The sequence below is a fragment of the Triticum urartu genome, chromosome 2, assembly GCF_003073215.2.
Source record: "Triticum urartu cultivar G1812 chromosome 2, Tu2.1, whole genome shotgun sequence".
Lineage (NCBI taxonomy): Eukaryota > Viridiplantae > Streptophyta > Magnoliopsida > Poales > Poaceae > Triticum > Triticum urartu.
In genome coordinates this window covers 691,334,479-691,341,776 of record NC_053023.1, presented here as the reverse complement: position 1 = coordinate 691,341,776, position 7,298 = coordinate 691,334,479, and the positions used below count along the sequence as shown (strand labels likewise).

At 50.1% G+C, this 7,298-nt stretch overlaps 2 pseudogenes; both read left to right on the top strand.

The window, feature by feature from the left end:
* The first annotated feature begins 1,214 nt into the window (after positions 1-1,214).
* On the top strand, positions 1,215-1,988 carry LOC125537936 (annotated as a pseudogene).
* Positions 1,989-2,860: 872 nt separating this feature from the next.
* Positions 2,861-3,943, top strand: LOC125537935 (annotated as a pseudogene).
* Positions 3,944-7,298: the final 3,355 nt, after the last annotated feature.

Below are 7,298 nucleotides of genomic sequence, written 5' to 3'. Positions count from 1 at the left end.
GTTGAGATCGCGGATGACGACGGGATCGGGGCCTTCGAAGGGGTTGGTGTGGCGGCTGCGGGTGGTACCGGAGGAACTGGGGGAGGCCATGGTCGAGAGGGGAGTGCGGCGGCGCGTGTGGTGGCGCGGCGGGTAGCGGGAGGCGGCGCGGCGGGTGGCGGCGCTGCGGGGTGCGGGCGGAAGCGCGAGGCGGCGGCGGCACACAGGGGGCGGCGGCGCGGCTGCGAGGAGACGCGGCGGCGGTGGCGGCCCGAAGTGGCGGCGGCGGGTGGCGGCGGCGGCGGCTGTAGTTAGGGTTTAGGATCGTAGGTATGATACCATGTTGGAAACGAATATTTTAGCAATGCTACACGATGTATTGATCGGTGCATAACGCATGTATATATGGAGTACAAGGTAGATCATAACCTCAACTATACAATAACTAGGAGGTGGACCGGACTATACAATAGACATGTACAAACCATATATTCAACATCTCCCACATAACGAAAACAGAGCATCAGCGAAGCGATATAAGAAAACAAATGGGCCGTGTCCAGCCCAACAAGTAGCGATCAGACATTAGTTGGTTGGCTAATGAAACTAGCGATGATTTCAGGGGGTGTTCGTTTATAGGGACTTAAAAGAGTTTCTTTTAGTCCCATCTAAATCAAACAGGAGGAACTTATAAAAACTTAAAATGGGTATTTTGAACTTATGAAAGAAAATCCTTAGGAAGAGTCTTTTTGAAATTTTTAGTTATAGGGACTTTTTAGTTAGGACTAAAAAAATCCTAAAATTTATGAACCAAACAGGGCCTTAGTTTGTATCAACCACAAAAGAAACTAGGGATTTCATCAGTTTAATAAATACTACTCCCTCCGTAAACTAATATAAAAGCGTTTAGATTACTATTTTAGTGATCTAAACGTTTTTATATTAGTTTACAGAGGGAGTAGGACATATCAGCCGACTGAGAAGTACTCTAACAAAGAATCCGGAAGAAAGCAAAAGAAGAAAGAACTAGGACACGATTTGTATACCAAGTATGCGATAGCCGTCGCCGAAGGGAAGTATAGGCAAGCAAGGGCAGCTTTGGTACTACTTGTATCGAAAGGAACTGCATATTAGCAGGACACACGAGCGGTTAATAAGGAATTAAACATCGCGTCATTGTGCTATAAATATCCCGTGAGATTCTCCCCGCGGAGGCATCACTTTTCGCCTTCGGCATGGGCAACTTCATCCCGAGCTCCGTGCGGTCGGCCGAGACGTCGTCGAGATGCGTGACGGACAGCGTCACCGCGACGCACGACTTCGAGGTGCACAAGTACCCGCTGCTGGACGGCCTGGGCGTCGGCAAGTACGTGAGCTCCAGCACGTTCAGCGCCGGCGGCTACGACTGGTGCATCAGCTTCTATCGCGCACGGAGTCGACGAGGGATCTTATCATGGATTGGTGGTTCCGCCTCCGGAGCTGCCGGGCAAGCTCGAGCGCGCCCTCAGGGCCGGGAAAGGCGCCGACGTCGCGCTCGACGTCGGCGGCCAAGTTCATGCTCGCCGCGCGGTCGCCAGTCTTTGACGCACAGCTTTTCGGTCCGATGACGGAGAAGGACACGAAGCACATAGAGATTGGCGATGTTGAGCCGGCCATCTTCGAGATGCTCCTTCACTTCATCTACACGGATTCATTACCACCGTGCGACGACCGGCAAGGTAACGCCGCCGCCGCCATGCAATATTTGCTAGTCGCGGCAGATCTGTACGGGCTTGATAGGCTGAAGGTGATGTGCAAAGAGAAGCTATCCAGACGCATCGACGTGAAGACCGTCACAAAGTAAAATGGCACTGGCTGATCGGCACTACTGCCGGCGGCTGATGGATGCCTGCCTGGCGTTCATATCACTGCCGGGCGTAATGCGTGCCGTCGTGGGGACTGATGGGTTCAAGCACATGACGGGAAATTGCCCGCTGCTAGCATTCAAGGAGGAGCTCCATGAAAAGTAATCCAAGCCACTAATTGTGGTGTCATATGGACATCTAAATTTTCATAAGCAGTTACGTGCGAACCAAATTTAGTTGAAAATTGTGCCTATCTAGATGTGCTTTAGCAAAACTGCTTAAATAATGTTGATTTTTGTGTTAGTGTTGTTGTGAAAACTAGAGATGATACCCCGCACTGTGGGAATTGGCAGCAGTTATTTCAAAATATTTGGGTTGTATAAAATATTGGTGCTTGGATTAATAATATGAAAACCAAAACTAAAATACATACAACTTACAGTATTGTATTTGGTTATTGTATAATTGTAGAATATTTACTGAATATAACTAACATGCATAATGAATGTTTAAGGTGGGTCTTTCCAATGCAGGGTGATATGCCAACTATTTAGGTATACAAGATACGTGTCTAACATTTCATCCACTGAACTATAATGTGTCACTGGGAGCTCATTTGATCAATGGTTGAGAAAATATACACATGATATTTAAAAGAATTACATAAACCGGTAACCGTACTCAACGCACACCCCGCCACAACTGTCCGACAACTAGGCCGGCCCATATAATGCGATTGGTGTATGTTTTTTTTAGCTTTCTGGGCTGCTTTCGGAAGCTTCCCGCCGAATCTTGAAGGTTCAGATCATGTGGCTGAGAGATTATATGTGACTTTATTAATTTCTGTCTAGATGAAAAAATAGCAAATCTATTGTTACGACCTACAACATGGAATCCAACTGAATCACGACGAATTTCAAAAAAAAAAAAAACTGAATCACGACGACCCTGGGCTATATATACGTGTATCTATATCCCGTGATATCCGGAGGAGAGGTATTCCATTAGTTGACCGATACCGTCTTCGCTCGTTTGCCATGGCTCACAACTCGACCTCTCCAGCAAGTCACGTCGAGTTACCGGAGACGTCGTCGAGATGCGTGACGGAGAGCAGGACGCACAACTTGGAGGTGGCCGGTTACTAGCTCGACGGCATGGGCGTCGGCAAGTACATTAAATCGAGCAGATTCAGCGTCGGGGGCTACGACTGGTGCATCAGATTCTACCCAGATGGAGAGAACGTGAACGATGCCGGCAACGCATCGTGCTTTCTGTTCTGCGTGAGCCAGAAGGAGGTGAGAGTGATGTTCACCCTCAACATGCTGGAGAAACATAGCGCCGTACAGGTAACCAACCACCGTACGCTAGAGCATACCATCTGTCCGCCACATTATAATTATGGCCTCCCTTATTTCGTCGAGAAATCGAGGCTAAAATCGTCGGCCCTCGCCAACAATGGCTACGTGACGATAAGGTGCGCCCTCACTGTGATCAAAGAGCCGCCCGCGGAGCCGGAGTGCGAGGAGAATCGTGTCGTGGTTCCGCCGCAGGAGCTGCCCGGAGACCTCGGGCGCGCCCTCAAAGACGGGAACGGCGCAGATGTTGTCATCGATGTCGGCGGCAGGCTGTTCAGCGCCCACAAGTTCATGCTCGCTGCTCGGTCCCCGGTCTTCAAGGCTCAGCTCTTTGGCCCGATGATGAAGAAGAATACACGGCGCATCGTGGTCGTCGGCATGGAGGCTGCCATCTTCAGGATGCTTCTCGAGTTCATATGCACGGATTTGCTGCCAACATGGGAAGGGGAAGGTTATGGTGCCGCCGTGATGCAACATTTGCTCGTCGCAGCAGATCAGTACGGGCTAAACAGGCTCAAACTGATGTGCGAAGAGAAGCTGTGCGAAATCATCGATGTGGAGACTGTCACAACCACATTGGCACTAGCGGAACAGCACAACTGCGAAGTGCTCAAGAAGGCATGCCTGAAGTTTATGTCGTCGCAGAAAGTGATGGACGCCGTCGGGGAGACCGATGGGTTCAAACACCTGATGGCAAGTTGCCCACTGCTGAATTTGAAGAAGAATCTCGGAGACAAGATAGGTGTCACGAAGAAGTCAAGATAGAACGAAATTTCCTTGTTGATGGATTTTAATATTTTGAAAAGCATAGAACACATATTTTATGACTTGGGAGCAATGGAATTTTCTTTAGAAAATTACTATTTGCATCGGTTGCTTCTGATCATATGGTAATTTTGGTATTACTTTTATTGTGAAAATAACACCTAGTATTGGTTTATTGTGAACCAACAAATTTGAATAGCTAGCAATCTAAGATATCTCATACTTGTAGCCTCTCGCTCTCGTTGATGAGCTCACAGAGACAAGAATTTTGGCGCAGCTTAATGTGTTGTTGCTTTTCTGTTTCTTCTCTCTTTTATTTCCTTGACTAAAGCAAAATAGACCGTGGCGCTCCCACTCTTGTCAGATCGTGCCATCCACAACTGAGCACGCACCCACGGTAGCCTACAAACTTGACACAGCCCACACGGCCCGTGTCCTGTGGCGTTTCTATAGAAGAACAGCATGCCGCTCGTGCTCTTCCGGTTGTGGAGTTTTCTGGCAAGGTTGGAATCGTAGCATCAACTAGCCTGGTGGAGGTGTTTCACCATCCCAGTGCTCGCCGGTGGGCTCCTCCATTAACCGGTTGACATAGGTGGTCTTTCATTCAGCTATGGATTTTTAAGAGCAGCTGTGGAAAGTCTGCTGTGGCAAAACAATTATAAAAAATCTGCTGTGAAAAAGCTGTAGGCCATTTGGCAAACCAGCTGTATGAGCTGTGGCTGTGAAGATAAATGTCTAAAATACCCCTAAGAGCTAAGAGATTGGTTGCACGGTGTTTAATGATAATAACAACATTACATACTGATTTAGAGCACTAGTAAAATATAATTAAATAATTATCCAACTATATACCATGATCAACTTTATATTTTCGACATGGTGATAGCATTTTTTATAAGGATCATCATAGCACAGATATAGAAATAGTACACTAGTTATTACAGAATGAACTAGCAACTGAATCCCCTCAAAAAAAAACTAGCAATTGAACCCAAATATTTCATCATTGATCAATACATCAGTACATTACAACCCGTTTTGGTCTGGATTTTGGTGGAATCAGCTGCGCGGGCCGGCCCGTTTGGTTAGGATTCGGCCGTGACGTAGCGGAATCTGGTCAGAAAATCTAAACCAAAAAGGGCCATAGCCGACGATGAACGTGATGTCCGACCGTGTGCGCATGAGGTAGCGCGGGCATACGACATTTTAGCGGCGGGCCTGAGCTCGTGGCACTACTGACCTTTGATAGTGCAGTAAGAGCATGTCTAGTAGAACCCTCAAACCCTTAAAGCAGTTTTAAGAGTTGAGAAGTGCCAGTTTTTGGCATTTTTAAGGATTAAAAAATAGGGGCAAAGACTAGAACTCTCAAACCCAACCCTTAAACTGCTTTAAGGGTTGGGTTTGAGGGTTCTAGTCTTTGCCTCAACCCCAACCTTTAAATCTATCATTTGACATCTCACAATTTATAACTACAAGAACACAATCAACCTCTAAAAAACTACCAAATGAGAATCATTGATGCATGGTTTAATAGTTTACATCACAAAATCATCATCTTCCCTCTCTCATCGGCACCATCACCAAAAAGTTGCACCTCGGCGCCATCTCCTAGACCACATGCGGGCTCCATCAAGCATCTCCATAGGCGCCGGTGGAGTCGTCCACACCGCCATCGCCACAACTACTCATCAGAGTGTCACCTCTAAAAGTAGAGGACACACCACGGAACATCCTCTTCCTCTCCGCGACGTCCTCCTTGTAGTCCTTCCACCATTGCAATTGGTCTTCATCCATGTCCTTCTTGGACATCATCATGTGCTCCTTCTCTTCCACCATGAGTTCTTTCCATACCTTTGCCTGTTTGAGCTTGATCATCCTCTCCTCCAAGTCGGCCTTGCGCTTTTCTTCTTCATGCTTTGCTTCAACTTGTGCAAGCTTGACCTCTTTCTTCTTCTCGGTGATAAGAAGCTTCGTCTCCAATGTCTTCGTTGTCAATTCCTCTCTTGCCTTCATCATGTGCTCCATCTTCTCTCGTAGGCTTGACGCCTCTCCTTACATCTTCACCCTTAGCTTGCCCTTCTTGGTTCCCTCGGGCTTGCCCAAGTTCCTCTCCTCCTCATCTTCACTATCATCCATCCTAAGCATTGCCGACTTCTTGGGTGCGGTCTCTTGATCCCTCAACTTTCACTTGTCAAAGGTTTGAAGAATTGCCCAAGCATGCTTAAATGGGAATGGCTTTCCCTTGGAAGCGGCCATCTCCTTGTACCTCATGCCAGCAATTATCTCCTATCAACCACACATAATCACATAAGAACCCACCAATAGCATAGTACACACACATAATCAAAATAGTGAAGAGATATTTACTCACATAGTCACTCTCCACGGTTCCACTAGGTGGTGCATCCCTCACTTGGTCCATGGCCGCACTCCAACGAGCACAAGCAGGCTTCATCAACTCCCACCAGCCTTGAAGCGACCGGTAAGTGCGAGAGATGAACCCACTATTCTTCGGCTTGATCCTAAAATAGTTGTCCTCGATCCCTTGCCAATACCGTTTACCGGTTTGATCGGTGCCGGTGTTTGCATCCATCCCCACAGCTGCCCAAGCATGAATCAAGAGGATATCTTCCGCCTCGGTGTAGTTTGTCGACCGCGCGTGTGGGCGGGAAGCGGCGGTGAATGCCTCCTCCCCTATCTCGGCCACCTCCTCCTCATCATCCCCTTCATCCTCCTCATCTTCCTCCAAGTCGTCACCAACCCTAAAGGGTTCTAGAGGCAGAGCCCCGAGGTCCACCTCCGCGTCTTGGAGGAGATCCATGAATGAGGATGGGGTTGCCATTTCCTCGAACACCTCGTGCGCGGTGGGAGGAGGTTCGGCGACGGCAGCGAGTGGGGCCGCGGGCTTCTTCCGTGGCTTCTTCACGGTCGAGGACGAGCCGGCGACCTTGGAGGAAGCCCCTCGCGGCCCACGGGAGGCCGCCTTCGGCCGGCTCTTCTTGGGGGCGGGCGCGGCGGCGGGGGCGGGGACGGGGGCCGGGGCGGGCGCCGGGGAGGCGGGAGGAGGCGGTGCGAGGCCCACCCGCCGCCGCTTGGCCCCGACATGGGTCGCCGCCACCACGTCGGCCACGGTCGGGTGCCGGGCGGGTGCGGGTGCGGGGGCGGGGCCCGAGTCGGGAGGGGCGGGCGCGGCGGCGGACAGGGCAGGCGCGGCGGCGGGCGGGGCGCGGCGGCGGTGGAGGCCTCCATGGCTGGCGCGGGGCGAGGCGGCGGGAGGAGCCGGGGAGGCGGGGATGAAATTTCCCTCCTGCGTGACAGGAAAGAGGGGTGCGGGTTGGGGGGAGTTTTTCCTCCC